Source organism: Glycine max, chromosome 13, assembly GCF_000004515.6.
Source record: "Glycine max cultivar Williams 82 chromosome 13, Glycine_max_v4.0, whole genome shotgun sequence".
NCBI lineage: Eukaryota > Viridiplantae > Streptophyta > Magnoliopsida > Fabales > Fabaceae > Glycine > Glycine max.
In genome coordinates, this window is record NC_038249.2 from 11,697,359 (window position 1) to 11,718,772 (window position 21,414).

Below are 21,414 nucleotides of genomic sequence, written 5' to 3' on the forward strand. Positions count from 1 at the left end.
GTTCAATATTGCCACGGAGCTGATAGATCGAAGCAAAACAGAAGGGGAACTAGGGCTGATTGGAATATTAGTTTGGATGAGGTTCATGGCTTGCAGGCATCTCTCATGGAATAAGAATTTTAATGTAAAACCTTGGTAAATAATTAGGGGTTGCACTCCTTTTACTAATTATTCTTTCCATAGAAGTTCTTGTTTCATATCCATTTTGTGATAATTATAGCATCTCCTTTTCTCGCTCGATAGACTATTTCTTTTGAACTTTGGATTATTCTGTTCAATTTCACTATGGATTTGTTATAAGTGAAACATAAATCTCCTTTCTTCTTTAGGTTAGACTTGTATGTGTGCACCATTTTCATGATACACTTTTTAGGCCATCATAGATGTGATATTGGGTACCTTCAATTGTCCAAAAATTTGTTTTTCCTCTTGGCTTTCCCAGTGCAATATATATATATATATATATATATATATATATATATATATATATATATATATATATATATATATATATATATATATATATATATAAGACAAACCAATTGGGGGGCGGGGGAAGACCCAAAAAGGACTATAGGAGGGGGTTTAAAAAAAGGATCTTGAACTTATTGATTTTGGATTGGAAGTATATTCCTGGTAGAACATTATGGCGGAAGCTGTTCCCAGTAGCCGACCCCCCCTAGTGGGATAAGGGGTTGTTGTTGTTGTTTGATATATTATATATCCACCCGTGAACAAGGTAACTTCCCTAACTTATGAATGGAATTGGACTTTGAAATTGAGCCTTAAAATTGAAATCGATTATAAAATATACGCTGCAATTGGAATTTAGAGTTCAAATCCATGGAGCATAAAACTAAGTAGTTTGTTATATTTTGTTTACAATTTAGACCTTAAAATTTATAATTTCAAGTTTATGAAGATGATCTATAATGCATGGTTACTTAAATTTGTATGGTCTATAGTGGCATATAGATTTAAGAATTCTATAAAAATTTAATCAATCAAATGTTGGTTGATAAAGTAAGTGTTTAACTTAATTTCATATATATTTTTTAATTTTTAACTTGGAAAGTATATTTTTTTATGTAAAAGCAATCGCCCCACTAATGCCATTAAAAATAATTTAATATAATTAAATTTGTTAAATCGAATTAGCACAAAGATATATTTGTTTATATGATTAAATTTGATAAATATAATAGGTCAACTAAATTTGATTATAGCGAATCAAAGTCAATAATAAAATTTTAAGTAGTCGTCAACTTAAAGTAGTTTAAGTCTATTTCACATAGATACTAAATGTTTCGTTTTTTATATCATTTTCTTTTTCAAAGTAATACATTAACCATAATTAATATTTTTATTTTTTCATGTAACCATTATTGTGGGCATAATCTAGCATTAGTTATCATTAGCCACGTCTTCATTATGCCGTATAACTATTTTTTTTAAAGGCAAACATCAAACTTATATTAATACAGCCACGAAATGTGGCCCAAAGAGAAAATACAATAATCAAGATCCAAGAAAAAAAGAAATAAAAAATAATCAAGAAAGCACTCCATAGGGTTTTGCTACGTGTCACGTTTTTATTGGATGATGACTGTCACATGTCATATTCTGATTGATCAATGACAACAACAATACATTTCATCTTCCATGTAGTTGACATACAATCAGAACATGACACGTGACAGTCATAATCCAATAAGAACGTGATACGTGGCCGTCAACATTCCTTTGTAATAGTCAACGTCCAATTTTGGACTGGGGGATCAAGATTGCGTGATTGAATAAAATAGGAGGACAAAATTCGTCAATAATTTTAAAGGGGGACCAAAATCGAAATTAAAAACAACTAGGGAGACCAAAAATGTAATTTTGCCTAAATTTTAAAAATTTGCGTCCCTCCCTCTTGTCCATACATGTTGGGTACTGCGTTTTGTCTCCTCCTTCGTTCTCTGGTTGTTGCTGCGCCGTTGCCGCTATCTCCCTCTGTTTGCACCGTTTAGCAAATTTTTGACACCGTCATCCCGCTCCCTGTCGCCGTAAGTGGCTTTGTTCCTTTTGTTCATTGAAAATGGGTGTGTGTGTCTGTTTATCTAGTTCGAAATCCGTATAACACATATGGATTGACAATCCATTGAGTTATACGAATTGTCAATCCGTAAAACTCATACGGACTGTCAATCCATATGTGTTTTACGGATTGTTAATCCGTATATTTATGTATTTTTTTTATTTTATTAATTAATAAAATAATAAAAGAATTAATGTTTTATAAATAAAAAGAAATAAATTATTTTGTTATAAATTTTCTTTTTAATAAAAAAATATTGTTGTATATTTTTTATGTGTTTATATTTAATTAATTATATTTGTTTTTTGAAGTTGTTTTTTTTAAATTAACATTTTTGTTTATTTAAAAATGAATGTATAAATATTATTGTTATTTCTTTATTTGTAAAATGTAAGTAGTTTATTTATATTTGCCATGTAAGTAAATTATTTTTTTATTCATATAGTGGTGTATATTTTAGTACACTCATAGTATTAAATATTTATATAAATAGTGGTAGGAAGTATAAAATAGAATTTTTTTTTTGTTTTAAAAAATAAAAAGTTGTGTTAGTGATTTGTTAAAAAATGAAAGTCATTTGTTACAAATAAAAACCAAAATTGTACTTACATTTTGGTCATTAATTTAAATTTACTTCATTAGTGTTGTCAAGTTTATATATTTGGAAAAAAGTTTTCCATATTCATTTAGAATTTATAAAAGTAACATAAAAGTAATTATAAGAATTATAAAATAGTAATTGATTATGGTATTGTTCAAATGATGACTTTAGTTGTTATGACTGTTAAAATATGCATATTATGGTTAGAACCAGAGGTTTGGGTTGGGCTTTAGACAAGGTTATAGGAAGAACCCTAGGGAGAGAAGTTAGTCGTGATTCGAATGAAGCCCCCCATTGGCGAAGGCCCACAGCATCTGCACATAGGCAACAGGAAGCTGCACCTGTTGGTAAGGATGTTCAACATGTGGATGATGCAGCTGACGAGGTCCATGAACAACCTGAAGAACTAGTTGCTGATGTAGTTACTGATGCCAAAGGTTTTTTAGACGCCCCATGACACATTAGTTATGAGTGGCTATGTTCATCATGTTGCAGTAACTACTTGCAATGGAGAGCTATTTATATTTTTAAATAAATAATATTTTCGTAAGTATTTGTTATTATTGTTGAAATGATTTAAATTTTGATTTTCAGGAACATCTAGAGTTGAAGTTATTATCCCATGGAAGAAAGGTTGAAAAATTTGGCAGGCCTACTCCAAAGATTGAAGGCTTAGTGGCTGCCATAGTGTCGCAACCTACCCTTCGGCGGGAGGGCGACGCGAGGGCTCAAAGGTGCGTCTTCCATGGGTGGAAAATGCGCGGAGTCGCCACCAACGTTTATTCGAGGAAAATGTTGGAAAAACTAAAAAGGTGTGGTCTATGAACTTTAAGTGTGAAAGATTCGGGAGTTGTTTTTACGCACGGGGAAGGTATTAGCACCCCACGCGTCCGTCACAAGGGACGACATCCTTTAATCAAATGTGCAATATCATGTCTTCAATTTGTTTTATTTTCCCTTTTCTACATTTTTATGTCTTTTTATGCCTTTTGTATTTTTTATCTTTTTGTGGTCGACAAGGGTGTTTCCCTCGCTCCTACGTATCTTTCAGAACTAAACGTTGGTTAAGTTGTTTTGATCTTTTTCCGCAAGATCGATTTTAACCGAACAAAAGTTGTTTAAGGCGTTGGACCATTACACTATCTTTTTATTTTTGGAAGGGAGAGAAATGTTAAGGCGTTTGACCATTAACGATCTCTTGTTTTTGAAAGGAGAGAAACGTTAAGGCGTTGGACCATTAACGATCTCTTGGGGTGGTCGACAAAAGCGAGGCTTTTGCTCTTACATATCCTCAATTGCGATGAGGAAATCAGACCTACGTAGTTCTTGCAAAAGTGGCAAAGTTACATGTTGATTTTATGTTTTTGAACAATCCATGTTAACCGATAAAAGCAAATAGGACTGTTTAAGGCGTTGGACCTTAAAACAGTTTTTAGTGATTTTTGTAGACAAAACATGACTTGTGAGTTGATTTTAGCCTTAGTTTCACTTTGGTTATTAGTCAATTCATTCAAGGAAACTTCCAAAGAAAAAACGTCTGCTTGCTTTTTTTGATTATTTTATTTAAAGATATTTTGATTATTTTATTATTATTTTTTCAAGATATTTTGATTATTTTATTATTATTTTGCCTTTTTTTTGTTTAACCGTGGTTATGGTATGAACGATCGGTTAGATTTTGCTTTAATAGTGATTAAACGAGATTACAATGCAAATGATCGGTTGAAATTCATTTTATCATTTATTAGGCGAGATAACGGCTTAAACGATCGGTTAAAGCTCGTTAAAAATGGAAGAAAAGAAAACCGAAAGTGAACGAAATAAAGATGAAAGCCAACAAAACAAGAAATGAATTGAAAGTCTCGGATTCAAAAATTTACCAGTTGAAGAACGAAGAACAGATGAAGAACGATGAAGAATGACAGAAAATCTTCACGAAATTGCTCACAGAAACGTCTCGGAAGCGTTACAGAAGCACCTCGGCTTGGATTTTCTTCATGGAAACACGTTTTTTCACCCAAAATAGCTGAAATGCATAGCCAAGGGGGTTAGGGAACATTTTGAAACAGCCCCCTCCCCTATTTATAGGGAAAAAGGGAGGTGCTTGCCGCCCAGACGCTTCTTGAGGAAGATTTCTAAGCGCACCCCAATTACTAAGTTCATCCTCCTTTTCGTACTTTACGGAAAAGTTACGGAAGCCTTACGGAAGTGTTTCAGATTTGATTTTCATCTTTTTTTCTCTTCCCTTTCACCAATGTTAAGTGAAATATGCTTACCTAAGGTTTTTGGAAATTTTACGAAAGCATTACTGAAGCCACGGAAGCCTCGTAAACCATTTTTCAACAACGGGGAGGAGCTTGCCGCCCTGTTGCTTTCTCCTTAAGCAACCCAACTTCCAAAATGTTTGGCCTAGATTCAAATTTCTATTTACACCCCTATCTTGATAAGTTCACCCCCCATTTTTGTGTTTTTGGCTATTTTCTTTCCAAAATCTCATGAAACTTTACGGATTCCACCATGATGAGTGTTAAGCCTTCCGTTGTGATCAATAATGGTCCTCAGATGAAATTAGAGTGTAACAGTTTATTTACACACACCCCACTTTGCTAAATACACTATCATTTTCGTGTTTTTGACCGGTTTCTTCTCGAAACATCTCAGAACTTTATGGATTCCACAACGATAGGTGTTAAACATTTTGAGGTGGTCAAACGAAGGTGACATGCCGATAAACAATGGTCCTCAGACGAAATTAGGGTATGACAGTTGCCCCTATTTACTTATCTTTTATTGGAGATAAAAGGGAAGTAAAGATAAGACACTAATTTCGTTCGAGCTGAATCTTTACCCGACCGGCCACTAGCGCAAATCCAAGCAGTAAAACCCGTGAAGGCATGAAGATATTGAAATTCCTACTTTTCTCGTTTAATTCATTTTCTCGTTCGAACTTTTTTTTAAAGCGTACAAACAAAGGACGTCGAGTCCTACAAAGCACAGGGAAAAAAGATATTGAAGTTTTTGAGGTGAAGACATTGTCGTCTTCAAAATGCAAACGAAGACATTGTCGCCTTTTGAAGACATGCAATGACTGAAGACATTCTTGTCTTCGAAAATGTGTGCGGATTACCGTATAGGGCATCTCCGCATGCTACCTGACTTCTCAAAGGTCGGGGTAGCATAAATGTGTGTATGGATAACCCTTGGGTGTCTTCGCATGTCACCAAATTCTCACAAGTTGGAGTAACAGATTTGTGTGTGTGTGCGGATAACCTTTGGGTATCTCCGCATGCTACCTGACTTCTCACAGGTCGGGGTAGCAGAACTGTGTGTGTAAGGATAACTGCTGGGCATCTTCGCATGTCATCAGACTTGCCGTCTCTGGATGAAAAAGGTGCAAATGACGATGTTTAGTCTCTGCATGTCAACGGGATCGCTTGCCTCTAGCTGACAAAAGGTGTGGATAACCATAAGGTATCTCCGCATTTCATCGGACTCGCCGTCTCTGGATGACAAAGGTGCAGATGACCACGTTAGTCTATGCGTGTCAACGGGCTCGCTTGCCTCTGGCTGACAAAAGGTGCGGATAACCATAAAGTATCTCCGCATGCCATCGGACTTACAGTCTCTGGATGATAAAGGTGCAGATGACGATGTTAGTCTCTGCGTGTCAACGGGCTCGCTTGCCTCTGGCTGACAAAAGGTGTGGATAACCATAAGGTGATGCAATCCTACCCCCTAAGGGTATTGGATAGAAGATTCCAAGAGGCTTGGGCTAGAGCTACTAAAGAAGGCCCTAGGGTTCTCATGAACCTTAGGGTAGATTTTTGAGACCACGGGTCAAGGTTGGATCCACTCTTCTTTGTAAATATTAGAATAGGTTTTTCCTTCTTTTGGGCATTGTATTTTGGCCATTCTAGTAGTATAGGGTTTTAGCCTTGTATTTCAGGGCATTTTGAGTAGTCTTTGTAGTAGGGACTTTTTTTTTGTATTTTCATGTATTTTTGGAATGAGGGTGAGCTTAGCTATTATAGGGGGTGTGTAGTTAAGCTCTAGCTTCTCATCTCAAGGAGGTGAGCTTAGCTATTAGAGAGGTGTGTGTAGCTAAGCTCTAGCTTTTTTAGGAATCTTCTCAAGGAAGCTTCTCAAGGAGGTGAGCTTAGTTATTAGAGGGGTGTATGTAGCTAAGCTTTAGCTTCTCAAGGAATTTTTCTCAAAGAAGCTTCTCAAGGAATTTTTCTCTAGAAAGCTTCTTAAGGAAGCTACCTAGTCTATAAATAGAAGCATGTGTAACACTTGTGGTAACTTTGATGAATGAGAGTCTTGTGAGACATACTTCAAAGTTCCACTTCTCTACCTCTTTTATTCCTTCAATTTCATGCTCCCCCCTCTTTCTTTTTCTCCCTCTTTCTTTTCCTCCATTGAAGCATCCTCTCCAAGCTTCTTATCCAAGGCTCATCTTGGTGGTGAAGCTCCTTCTTCCATGGCTTATTCCCTAGTGGATGACGCCTCATCTCACCTCTTCTTCTTTGTCTTCCGTTGCATCTCCATGGTGGAAAATCACCATTAAAGGACCTCATTGAAGCTCAAAGATCCAGCCTCCATAGAAGCCCCACAAGCAAGCTTCCATCATAAGGTATCTCCGCATGTCATCAGACTCGTCGTCTCTGGATGACAAAGGTGCAGAAGACAACGTTAGTCTCTGCGTGTCAACGGGCTCACTTGCCTTTGGTTGACAAAAGGTGCAGATGACGACGTTAGTCTCTGCGTGTCAACGGGCTCGCTTATCTCTGGTTGAAAAAAGGTGCGGACAACCATAAGGTACCCCCACATGTCATTGGACTCGTCGTCTCTGGATGACAAAGGTACAGAAGACGACGTTAGTCTCTAGGTGTCAACGGGCTCGCTTGCCTCTAGTTGACAAAAGGTGCAGATAACCATAAGGTACCCGCGCATGTCATCGGACTCGCCATCTCTGGATGACAAAGGTGCAGAAGACGACGTTAGTCTCTGTGTGTCAACGGGTTCGCTTGCCTCTGGTTGACAAAAGGTGCAGATGACGATGTTAGTCTCTGCGTGTCAATGGGCTCGCTTGCCTTTGGTTGACAAAAGGTGCGGATAACCATAAGGTACCCCCGCATGTCATCGGACTCGTCGACTATGGATGACAAAGGTGCAGAAGACGACGTTAGTCTCTGCGTGTCAACAGGCTCGCTTGCCTCTGGTTGACAAAAGATGCAGATGACAATGTTTGTCTCTGCGTGTCAACGGGCTCACTTGCCTCTGGTTGAAAAAATGTGCGGATAACCATAAGGTACCCCCACATGTCATTGGACTCGCCGTCTCTGGATGACAAAGGTACAGAAGACGACATTATTCTCTACGTGTCAATGGGCTCTCTTGCCTTTGGTTGAAAAAAGGTGCAGATAACGACGTTAGTCTCTGTGTGTCAACGGACTCACTTGCCTCTGGTTGATAAAAGGTGCGGATAACCATAAGGTACCCCCACATGTCATCGGACTTGCCGTCTCTGGATGACAAAGGTGCAGAAGACGACGTTAGTCTCTGCGTGTCAACGGGCTTGCTTGCCTCTGGTTGACAAAAGGTGCAGATGACGACGTTAGTCTCTGCGTGTCAACGGGCTCGCTTTCCTCTGGTTGACAAATGGTGTAGATGACGATGTTAGTCTCTGCGTATCAACGGGCTCGCTTGCCTCTGGTGGACAAAAGGTGCGGATAACCATAAGGTACCCCCACATGTGATTGGACTCGCCGTCTCTGGATGACAAAGGTGTAGAAGATGGCATCAGTCTCTGCGTGTCAATGGGCTTGATTGCCTTTGGTTGACAAAAGGTGCAGATAATGACGTTAGTCTCTGCGTATCAACGGTCTCGCTTGCCTCTGGTTGACAAAAGGTGTAGATGACGACATTAGTCTCTGCGTGTCAATGGGCTCGCTTGCCTCTGGTTGACAAAAGGTGCGGATAACCATAAGGTACTCCCGCATGTCATCGGACTCGCCGTCTCTGGATGACAAAGGTGTAGAAGACGATGTTAGTCTCTGCGTGTCAACGGGCTCGCTTGGCTCTGGTTGACAAAAGGTACGGATAACCATAAGGTACCCCCGAATGTCATTGGACTCGCCATCTTTGGATGATAATGGTACAGAAGTCGACGTTAGCCACTGCATGCTACCAGACTTTGAGTCTGACGGATAGTGAACGAGTGTGTGCGGGTTATCGTATATGGCATCTTCGCGTGCCAAAGGACTCACAAGTCACGATAGCAAAAGGTGGGGCGGTTAATAAAAGCGAGGTTTTTGCTCCTATGTATCCTCAATTTGTGATGAGGAACTCAGACCTACGTAGCTCTTGATTTTGTGATGTGTGAGACTAAAATAGTCTCGATGTTCTTTCACTAAAATGCGAACATGCTTTAGTAAAGAAACAAAACCTCCAACTGATCAGAGCAACATATAATTTTTGGTGAAAAACAATGTGTCTATTGGGGAAGGAGAGTATACTGATGAAATTTTCTCATAACCATAAATGAGATTTTGGATGTTAGTGTTTCATTTCTAAACGATCATTTAGAGGAAACACTGGGTCCAACAAAATAGAAGAAAATCAGTCAAAGTGTATCAATCTCACACAGGTAAGTGTTTTATCCTAATTCCAAACCATAGATATGACATGACTTGATTTTGCAAATCATTTCCTATCAAATCAAAGATTACATGTGTGATCATGGATCAATAGGACTTTTTCGGGAATGATGTTTTTTTTTTGGTAGGAAATTTGGCTTTGAGTGTTTCGGCCTTTTCCTTTTCTGTTTTTGTTTAGTGCGAGACAAAAAAGTCACCGACGCACAGGATTTTGGTTGGTAATCAAAGGGAGAGGACCACTTCAAGTCACGGTTTCCTTTCTTTTCTTATTTGCTTGTGACAATTCAAATATTGTCTGATCCGAAGACCTTTCTGTATATTTCTTTTGTTTTCTTTTGATCTTCGATTGGGAACTTTTCTTTTTCTTTTGTTTTCTTCCGATCTTTGATCGGGAATTTCTATTTTTCTTTTGTTTTCTTTCGATCTTTGATCGGGAACTTTCTTTGTTCTGGAAGCGTGTTAGCAGCTCAATAGTAAATGACTTTTTTTTTCTTGGGAGACCCCATTGTTCCTTCTTCCGAGGACAGGGATGAAAATTCTCATCCTGGGTCAAGGTTTATGATGGTTTGAGGTCTTGGGTCAAAAGGCTTGCAGAACGGCCGTACATGATGTATGTCAGGGTGTTGGTTTGGCAAGCGGTTCAGGGGTAAAGGGGATGTCTCACATTTATTTCCATGACACACATACAACAATGATGATTTGGAATTTTTATGCAAAACTGGTCATGCATGCACCCATGTGGACACTCAAGCATCAAGTTTTTATGTTCATGTGACACTAGGGCTCAGGATTCATTTTTCCTATTTAAGTCAACCCAGTGTTTCCAAAACATGTTCTTTCATCAATTCATGCATTCATCCGAGTCCATTTTGGGTGTTCGGGAAAATTTTCACAGCATTCATCCTTCAGGTGCATACACATTTTTCTTCAAAAACCTTGTGTTCTGAATGGCAAGTTCATTTCCTTTCAAAAGCATGTTGGCTTTTTAGCTAACCAATTTTATTTTTATTTTACTTTTTTTGTTTTTTTTTCATGAGGTATTTTGCTACCTAAACATATGTATATTTTTGTGAGTATATACATGCGTATCCAAGGTATCTTGCTACCTAAACATACATATATATATTTTGTGAGGTATTTTTTCTATATACATGCATATCCAAGGTATCTTGCTACCTAAACATACATATACATACATACATACATATATATATTTTGTGAGGTAATTTTTTTGCTACCTAAATTACATACATGCATATCTAAGGCATTTTCGCTACCTAAACACACATACATATATTTTGTGAGGTATGACTACCTTCCGAGCTTGTGCTTGTTTTATTTAAATTCCTAGGATCATGAGCAACTAGGTGTGTCCTACTATGACTTGAGAAACAAAGGTGATCAAATAACAAGCAGAGATTTAAAAGGTACTAGGTTGCCTCCTAGTAGCGCTTCTTTAACGTCTTGAGCTGCACGCGTGATGATTTGTCGGTCACGGACCTAGTACTTTTGCTTACCTTGGATTTGGACTTGGTCGCCTGCTGGTCGGCCACGGGCCGTAGGCAATGCTCCAGCCTTTGTAGATGAGCTGAGGGGCTCTGGAGGTGGCGACGGTGCGTCTATTGCTCGCTGTCAGCCGTCCCCAGGCTGCTGTGGTGTCTTGCCCTGTGCCTGCCTGGGGGTGCAGTACTTCTTGATGAAAGCTCGGTTAGTAAGGGGCCTGATGACCTTGTTGGGGGCGACGGGCACTCCGTAGAACTGACAGAGGCCCGTAATCAGAGCTGGAAACCCCAGGACCCTGTTGGACTTCTCCGGGTCCACTGGGTGTCTTGCGGGCACGATCCCTGCAAACAATAGATGACATCAGAAATCAGTTGAGCAATGTGCATACTTACCTATGTCACGATGGCATGACCTTGTTGGGGGGGACGGGCACCCTGTAGGACTGACAGAGGTCCGTAACCAAAGCTGGAAACCCCAGGGCCCTGTTGGACTCCTCCAGGTCCACTGGGTGTCTTGTGGGCGCGATCCCGGCAAATAGTGGATGGCATCATAAATTAGTTGAGCCACGTGCATACTTACCTATGTCACGATGGCATGACCTTGCTGGGGGCGACGAGCACTCCGTATAACTGACGGAGGCCCGTAATCAGAGCTGGAAACCCCAGGACCCTGTTGGACTTCTCCGGGTCCACTGGGTGTCTTGCGGGCGCGATCCCTGCAAACAATAGATGACATAAGAAATCAGTTGAGCCATGTGCATACTTACCTATGTCACGATGGCATGACCTTGTTGGGGGGGACGGACACCCTGTAGGACTGACAGAGGTCCGTAACCAAAGCTGGAAACCCCAGGGCCCTGTTGGACTCCTCCAGGTCCACTGGGTGTCTTGTGGGCGCGATCCCGGCAAATAGTGGATGGCATCATAAATTAGTTGAGCCACGTGCATACTTACCTATGTCACGATGGCATGACCTTGCTAGGGGGACGGGCACCCTGTAGGACTGACAGAGGCCCGTAACCAGAGCTGGAAACCCCAAGGCCCTGTTGGACTCCTCCGGGTCCACTGGGTGTCTTGTGGGCGCGATCCCAACTGATACTTCCGTAGGGGGAGATTAGCATTGTGGTCACTGGGTAGAATGTTGCAAAGTAGCAACGTCATCCATATCTGTGTAAGAGTGATCATGTTGGTGTGCATGATTCGTATGTCTCTTTGCAGCGGCACGGGTGAAATCTTGCCCCAGTATGCATAGAAGCTACGTGATAGCCTCCTTTTCTGGTTGTGCTCGCACAGTTGGCCCTCCTCCATGATCAGGGGGTGGCCCAGGAACTGATAAAAGGAAACTATTGGCCCCTTAACCAGGAGCGCAAGTCTCGGTTAAGCATTAAGGACAGAAGGTGAGAATTTGTAGTCCCCTGAAGGTGAGGACATGTAGTCCTCTGAAGGCGAGGGCGTGTAGTCCTCTGAAGGGGATGACGTGTAGACCTCTGAAGGTGAGGACGTGTAGTCCTCTGAAGGCGAGGGCGTGTCGCCCTCTAGAGGAGAGGATGTGTAGTCCTCTGATGGTGAGGACGTGAAGAACTCTGAAGGAGAGGGCATGTAGTCCTCTAAAGGCAAGGGCGTGTAGTCCTCTGAAGGGGAGGACGTGCAGTCCTCTAAAGGCGAGGGTGTGTAGCCCTCTGAAGGCGAGCGCGTGCAGTCCTCTGAAGGCGAGGACGTGTAGTCCTCTGAAGGTGAGGACGTGTAGTCCTCTGAAGGCGAGGGCGTGCAACCTTCTAAAGTTGAGGACGTGTAGTCCTGTGATGGCGAGGACGTGTAGTCCTCTGAAGGTGTGGGCATGTAGCCCTCTGAAGGCGAGGGCGTGTAGCTCTCTGAAGGCGAGGGCGTTTAGCCCACTAAAGGCAACGGCGTGTAGCCCTCTGAAGGCGAGAACATGTAGTCCTCTTAAGGCAAGGGCGTGTAGTCCTCTAAAGGCTAGGGCGTGTAGTCCTCTAAAGGCGAGGGCGTGTAGTCCTCTGAAGGCGAGGGCGTGTAGCCTTCTGAAGGCGAGGACATGTAATCCTCTGAAGGCGAAGACGTGTAGTCCTCTGAAGGCGAGGAAGTGTAGTCCTCTGAAGGTGAGGACGTGTAGTCCTCTTTTGGAGAGGACATGTAGTCCTCTGAAGGCGAGGACGTGTTGTCCTCTGAAGGCGAGGACGTGTTGTCCTTTGAAGGCGAGGATGTGTAGTCCTCTGAAGGCGAGGACGTGTAGTCCTCTGAAGGCGCGAACGTGTTGTCCTCTGAAGGTGTGGATGTGTAGTCCTCCGATGGTGAGGACGTGTAGTCCTCTAAAGATATGGACGTGTAGTCCTCTAAAGGCAAGGGCGTGCTGCCCTCTGAAGGTGAGGACGTGTAGTCCTCTGATGGCGAGGGCCTGTAGCCGTTTGAAGGTGAGGGTACTTGTACCCAAGGGTCCACCCTTATGAGAAAGCAAGAGATTGACTCATTGAGAGGGCCGGTCATCCGAAATTCATAAGTTTGGACATTAGATGTAGGAAATCTATGCAGTTAACATGATTTTGAGGGATGCAGATGCATGCAACCTTTGTCTTGAAATACGATAAATGCGGTCTTCATATGCAACAATGCAATATAATGGAAAGTTGTACAATGTTTATGACATTCTTTCCCTATTTTGTGATTTTGATTTGATTTTTGAAAGAGATGATAATTCATGCAACCTCATCCTATCTTTTGCAAATCTCTTCGGGAACTCCCTTAGAGTGTATGTTCTGTTTGATTTAGTCACTTGACCATTTTGGAGTGACGGCAATGGAGCCGTTTGACGTTTAATCAATCCATTGAAATCCCAGGGTTTGTCCCCCCTTTTTAAAAAAGCATTGACGGGTGAGAACTTTTGATCTGCCCCTAGGTTCGCTTGAGGGTCATGCACGGTGCCCTTCATTGCCCCAGTGTAAGGCTTTGAGGTACCAATCGTTGTCTTTCGTCATGACCTTGTAGCAGGGAACCTATTGGGTGAGAACTTCTAATCGGCCCCTAGGTTCGCTTGAGGTTTATGCATGGTGCCTTTTATTGCCCCAGTGTAAGGCTCTGAGGTATCCATCGTTGTTTTGTTTTCATAACCTTGTAGCAAGGAAGAATGAAAGAGGCGGTTGATTCTCGCAAAAAGAATTTTTCAAGGACGAGAAATAGTTGAAGGATTTTGACGGATTAAGTCAAATGACTCCTATTCTTGATAACTCACTTCTCTCTCAAAAAGACAAACTTTCAGGAATGATAAAATGAGGTCACATGAATGTCTATATTTTTACTTGAAAACATAGTCAATCAAATGCTTTTTTTTTTCTTTTTTCTTATTCTGAAACTTATTGTTTTGAACTTTACTCATCGTTTTACAGCACCCCCACCAACGTGCAGGACGAGTAATCTTTGATTGAATGGTCTCGGAAGTTAAAAAATTAGGAACACAGGTCGTTTGAGCAAACAAACCAATGGCTTACACTCACATTCCGGTGGAAAATGAATAAGCAAAGATGTAATTGTGAGAGGATGAGAAAGACAAGGATGTCAAATTTATCCATATTATTTAGCATTGTAACTGTGGTTTACAATAATGGCATAAACTTGAAAATCCTAATGAGTCATTAGAGACATCTAGCAACAACCTTCAAATTGCCCCATGTGTGGCATCTCTTGTCAATGTTAGGATTCACAAGCGATTCTCTTCAAATTTCAGCCAGTCCGCATCAATTAGACCTTGCACCTTACACTTTAGGGTCCTACAATGCTCAATGGAATGCCCTGGGGCCCCTCCATGATAAGCACATGTTGCGTTCGAGTCATATCCTCGGAAAAATGGAGGTTGAGGAACCTTGGATGGGGTTATGGCAACCTGATCGAGGCCGTACCTGAATCAAATAAATATTAAAATGCAGTAACTAGGAAGTGATCGTAGGTCGTCTCTCAACGAGCAATGATAAACCAAATGTTCATAACAGATAGTAGGAAAATTGTAACGAATTGGGGGGGGGGGGTTGTTTGCTTTTGTAAATTAAACAACGAATAGATGTGAATTATAAAATATCAGAATTAAAACACGTTGCTTCCCCTTGATTCACAAGAAAGTCTCTTATCTTAGGTTACGAGAGTTCATCCTTTATCAGTTCAACCACTTAATCCAACCCTAAATTAAATTACTAAGCGAAATTTAACATAAGGCATTCATTATGTGATTAAGCAACACATACACCAATTAATCATAAAAGATCATTAAGCATGAACGTAAATTAAGCGCAGAGACAATTAATCAAGCACTAAGCATGCATGAATTAATAGCAACAAATTCAGAGTAATTAGTGAAGAGGAAAAACTGAACAAAATTTAATAGTAATAATAGAACCTCAAAGAGAACTGTGCTTGATCCTCAAGAGAAAACAACATTGGAGACTTAGCCTTCCATTAATCAATAGTGAACGAAATTATAGATTGAAGAACGAAATTTTATTGCTGAAATGAAAAGTAAAAACTCGAATTGCAAAACGAAAAAGTGTCTAAAAAAAGAAAAGCCTAAAACTAAAAATGAAAACAGGAGAGAGAGGAGAGAAGAGAGAAGAGAGGAGAGAGCCTAAACTAGAACCTTGGTGCTGTTATATAGTTTTCAGCCCCAAAGCTTAAAAATCTGTTTTAAGTCCAAGCCCATAAATAAAATAAAATCTAGACAAGATAAGATAAAATAAAATCTAGATGAAATAAAATCTAAATAAGATAAGATAAGATCTAGATGAAATAATATCTAGATTAGATAAAATCTAGATAAGATAAGATTTGATCTAGATAAGATAAGATTTGATAAAATTGTCTGCTCTCTTCAAGTCCAAGCCCAATTCTGGATTCAAGCCCAATTGCTTATAATTCTCCTGAAATTAAATTAAAAACACAAAATTAGTCCAATGAGCCCAAATGATAAAACTGCATAATTAATTTGACAATTAAGACTAATCAATAATTAAAATAGTGCAAAAAGGGTTATGAAATAGAAGAAAATAATGGCACATCAAAACCCCCCATACTTAGCCTTTTGCACTCCTGGGCAAAATGAACAAAATTGCCTAAATCATTTCCAAATATGCATGTAATTAGGAAGCATCAACAAGAATCAAGCGAAGACTATTGTGCAAGCAATCAATGGGGCAAAACACACCAAAAGATTATGATGATGGATGGCTCAAATTCTCACAAAGGTAAACTTATCACTTCCAAATTAAGTTTTCAAAACTATCATCACATGTAGAGGAAAAACAAGGATTTCAAATCACAAAATGTCAAGAGACTTTTATTTTCAGAACAATTACCCATTTCTTGAACATATCCTATAATTCAAAGAAAAATATGCAAAGTTGTACATGCAAACAAAATTGACCTAAAATATTAAACTAGAAACCCAACAAAACTAACAAAATTAAAAAATTTAACAAAACTAGCAAAACCAAAGAACACTCCCCCTATACTTAAACAACACATTGTCCTCAATGTAGCACAATTAAAAGATTAAAAGCAATTAAACCATCAAATAGAATCAGACAAATGTAATAAAAGTAAAGAAGGAGATAGGAAAAGAAAAACTCCCTATGTCATGGTGGAAAAGAAGTAAGCTGAAGTAAGGAGATCTTTTGAGCAAGGACAACCCCCAATGTGTAATTGGATGCATCGCGCATTAGCTCAAATGGGGCTGTCCAATCAGGTGCCTGAATGATAGGGGTGGTAGTCAGTGCTCTTTTGAGGCAATGAAAGGCCTATTTTCATTTATCATTAAAGTCAAACTCCACCTCCTTTTGGAACAAGTTGGATAGTGAAAGGGCTACCTTACTAAAATCTCTTATAAAGCGCCTGTAGAATCCTGCATGACCAAGAAAAGATCGCACCTCTCGCACGCAAGAGGGGTAAGGCAATTGTGAAATAACAAAATTTTTTGCAGGATCTACTTCAATGCCCTTATTGGAAATAATGTGGCCTAAAACTATACCTTGCTCAACCATAAAATGACATTTTTCAAAATTTAGAACAAGGTTAGTTTCAATGCATCTATTCAAAACCTTTTCCAGACTATCCAAACAAATATCAAAAGAGGATCCATATACAGTGAAATCATCCATAAACACCTCTATGCAATTTTCTAAAAAATCACTAAAAATACTAATCATGCACTGCTGGAAGGTACCAGGGGCATTGCATAGGCCAAAAGGCATTCTCCTATAGGAAAAAGTGCCGAAGGGGCAGGTGAATGTGGTCTTTTCCTGATCCTCAGGAGCAATAGTGATTTGCATATAACCAGAAAAACCATTAAGGAAACAGTAGTGAGATTTACTTGCCAAGCATTCAAGCATCTGGTCAATGAATGGCAGGGGAAAATGGTCCTTTTTGGTAACCTGGTTCAGCCTCCTATAGTGGATGCAGACTCTCCAACTGTTCTGCACCCGAGTAGGAATTAGCTCCTCCTTCTCATTTTTGATCATGGTGAGGCTGGTTTTCTTCGGGACTACCTGGACGGGACTCACCCATTGGCTGTCAGAGATAGGATAAATGATTCCAGCTTGCAAAAGCTTGGTAACCTCATTCTTCACTACATCAAGAATCACCGGGTTGAGTCTTCTCTATAACTGTCTTACTGGTTTAGCCCCATCTTCTAAATTTATCCGATGCATACATGTGGATGGGCTAATACCAGGAATTTCTGCCAGGGTCTAGCCTATAGCCTTCTTATGCTTCTTGAGAACTGATAACAACTTCTCCTCTAGCTCATCAGCAAGGGAGGCATATATAATTACTGGAAAACTTTTGCTATCATCCAAGTAAGCATATTTTAAATTTGATGGCAGAGGCTTCAATTCTGGTGTTGGCGGCTGGATAATGGTAGAAAGAGATGGTTTCTCAGCCTGTACCTCATAAAGAAAGTAAGAGGTATGTGTACTTCTTGAAACATGGTTAGTTCTATCGGACTTTATAAAATCAATCTCAAGAGGTAAAACATCACCAGACATGTAATCAATATAAATTTCAGATTCACTCTCAGCATCAAATTCAGACATATGATCAAGTACAAATTCGGATTCAATGCTTGAAGAGTGACATGCATGCAGATTAGAATGAAGATCAGTCATGTATTCATCAACAACATGGTCAATTATTTCAACATGAAATATAGAAAGATCTTCAGATGGGTGTTTCATAGCATCAAGAATATTAAAATGAACAGTTATATCACCAAACTCCATAGATAGTGTGCCTGCATATACATCTATCTTAGTTCTAGCAGTTTTCATAAAAGGTATGCCTAGAATGATGGGAACTGGTCCTTTAGAAAATCCCTCCTCCATATTCAAAATATGCAAATCAACAGGGAAAATCAGTTCACCAACTCTAACTAAGACATCCTTTATGAAACCAGTAGGATATGCAACTCTTCTATTGGATAAATGAATTACCACACCAGTTGACTGCAAGGGACCAAGAGATAGAGAATTAAAAATAGACAGAGGCATAACACTAACAGAAGCTCCTAAATCTAGCATGACATTGTCAAACTTACTGTTCCCTATAGTACAAGGTATGCTGAATGTACCAGGATCTTTACATTTTTCAGGGATTTGGGGAACATATTCACCAATCAATGCGGAGACATTTCTGCCCATGCTAATTCTTTCACTTCCTTTAAGCTTCCGCTTATGAGTGCACAACTCCTTCAAGAATTTAGCATATCTTGGAATTTGCTTTATTGCATCTAGCAGAGGTATGTTTACCTCTACTTTTCTAAATATTTCCAATATCTCCTTCTCCGCCTCTTCCATTTTTTTGTTGGAAATTGCTCTTGGAGGGAATGGAAGAAGGATATGCTGCTTCTGTAAATCAAAATTACCAGTGGAAGATTCACCTGCATAGAAATTGTTAGGTAACTTACTCTTTAAATTTTTGTCATCAGCTTTTTCTGGAGTAGAGTGAAGTTGGGCAGGTTCATTTGTGGATGAAGAAGATGTTGCTGGTTGAGGTTCTTAACACTGCTTTCCCGACCTCAATGCAATGGCACTCACATTTTTGGGATTTTGGACAGATTGAGAAGGTAATCTGTCAGAATTCTGGGACTGTTGTTGATTTAACTGTGTAGCCAATTGTCCCATCTGATTAGTTAAGCTCCGAATGGAGGCTCTGGTCTCTTGTTGAAACTGCATGTTTTGCATAGTCATTTGCCTCACAAGTTCTTCAAGGGAAGGTTGCGGAGGGGCCTCAAATGTTTGCTATTTCTGGGGTTATTGTTGTTGTTATTGTTGTTGCTGCTGGATTGGTGGAGGAACGTATGGTCTGCTTGGGACAGCAGCATTCTGGAAATAAGGTTGTTGTTTTTGCTGCTGTTGTGAAGGATTCGACCATCTAAGGTTGGGATGATTCCTCCACCCGGGATTGTACCTGTTGCTGGAGAGGTCATAATTGTTCTGTTGTGGCTGATTTTGCTGCTAAGGTTGAGGAGGTCTATTGTAGATGTTTGCAGCATAAGCTTCAGGCTGTTCAATTGCTTCAGATTGTTGCACAGAAGGGCAAAGGTCTGTGTGGTGGTCGGCAGAGGAGCATAAACCACAGAGTCTGGCGGCATGTGCAGATTTTTGATTCATGGCCAGTTGGGTTACCAGGTTAACCAAGGTGATGCAATCCTACCCCCCAAGGTCATTGGATAGAAGACTCCAAGAAGATTGGGCCAAAGATGCAAGAGAAAGCCCTAGGGTTCTCATGAGCCTTAGAGTAGATTTTGGGTCCATGGACTAAGTATGAGCCCACTTATCTTTGTACATATTAGATTAAGGTTTCATTAATTTTGGGTCTTGTATTTAGGGTTCCATAATGTAGGTAGGGTACCCTAGAAATATAGGATTTTCAGCACTTGTATTTTAGGGCACCTAGACTAGTTTTTGTATTAGGGGTAGTTTTGTAATTTCACATGCACTAAGTAAATATTTGATGTGTGTGGTTGGGAATAAATTTAATTGAATTGGTAGAAGCCCAATCCAATTAAATTTTAGATGGGGAGGTGAGCATTTGCTTACTACACCCCATTGCCACATCATATAGTCACACTTTGTGCATGTCCTTCATGCTTTTCATGCCTCATGACACCTAAGCACACTTAGTGGAGAATCTTGGAATTGATCTTGGATTAGTGGGCTGAACCATAACTAAAATTCACTAATCATAATTAGTGAAATTTTGGCTCCACAAATTCAATTTCAAATTCAAGTGAAATTTGAATTTCCCTCTAATTTTGTGTGACACTTAGGCTATAAATAGAGGTCATGTGTGTGAATTTTTTTGGAACTTTGATCATTTAAGTATTAACTTCAGATTTCAGAGCTCTTTTAGAGCACAAAATTTCGTGCTCTTCTCTCCCTCTCCCTTCATTCATCTCCTTCTTCCTCCAAGCTCTTATCCATGGCCTCCTATGGTGGTGAGCTTCTTCTAGACTCATCTTCTCCTTGAAGTAGCGTCTCCTCTCTCTCTTCCTTCTCCATTCCACTGCCATTTATCTTCCAAGAAGCAAAGAAATCCATTGATGAAGAAGATCCTAGGCCTACAAGCTCCAATGGAGCTTACATCACAAGGCATCTAGTTTACCTTCAAGCTTCTTAGTCTCAGCTGGTGAAGATGAATTCGTGGCTACTTCATGCACTCCTCTAATGACAATAGCATCACTTATGGCACTAAATTGATGGGAGTTGGAAGCCATCTTCTCAATTAAATTTCTGGCTTCAGCAGGGGTCATGTCTCCAAGGGCTCCACCACTGGCAGCATCTATCATACTTCTCTCCATTTTACTGAGTCCTTCATAAAAATATTGGAGAAGAAGCTGCTCAGAAATCTGGTGGTGAGGGCAAATGGCACATAGTTTCTTAAATCTCTCCCAGTATTCATATAAGCTCTCTCCACTGAGTTGCTTAATTCCTGAAATATCTTTTCTGATGGTCGTGGTCCTAGAAGCAGGGAAATTTTTTTCTAAGAATACTCTCTTGAGGTCATCCCAGCTCGTGATGGACCTTGGAGCAAGGTAATATAGCCAGTCCTTTGCCACTCCCTCTAAAGAATGAGGAAAAGCCTTCAGAAATATGTGATCCTCTTGGACATCTGGGGGTTTCATGGTGGAGCAGACAATATGGAATTATTTCAGATGTTTGTAGGGGTCTTCACCTGCAAGGCCATGAAACTTTGGAAGCAAATGGATCAGTCCAGTTTTAAGAACATATGGGACATCCTCATTAGGGTATTGGATGCACAAGCTTTCGTAGGTGAAATCAGGTGCAGCCATTTCCCTTAGAGTCCTCTCACGGGGTGGAGGTTGTGCCATGTTCTCAGAATGTTCAAAATCAAAATGCTCAAAATCAGGATGCTCAAAATCACTAATAACAGAATGCTCAGGATGCTCAAAAGGTACAAGATGATGCCTAACTAATTTATGAAATATCCTATCTATCTCAAGATCAAAGGGTTGTAAGTCAGATGGATTGCCTCTAGTCGTACACTATATTCAGCATG

The 21,414-nt window shown here is 40.1% G+C and overlaps 1 non-coding gene across 1 annotated transcript; it reads left to right on the forward strand.

Moving 5' to 3' along the window:
- Positions 1–20,741: 20,741 nt before the first annotated feature.
- Positions 20,742–20,848, forward strand: LOC112998904 (small nucleolar RNA R71). Its single transcript, XR_003264083.1, has one exon. It is a non-coding gene; the product is annotated as a small nucleolar RNA R71 (small nucleolar RNA).
- The last annotated feature ends 566 nt before the right edge of the window (positions 20,849–21,414 follow it).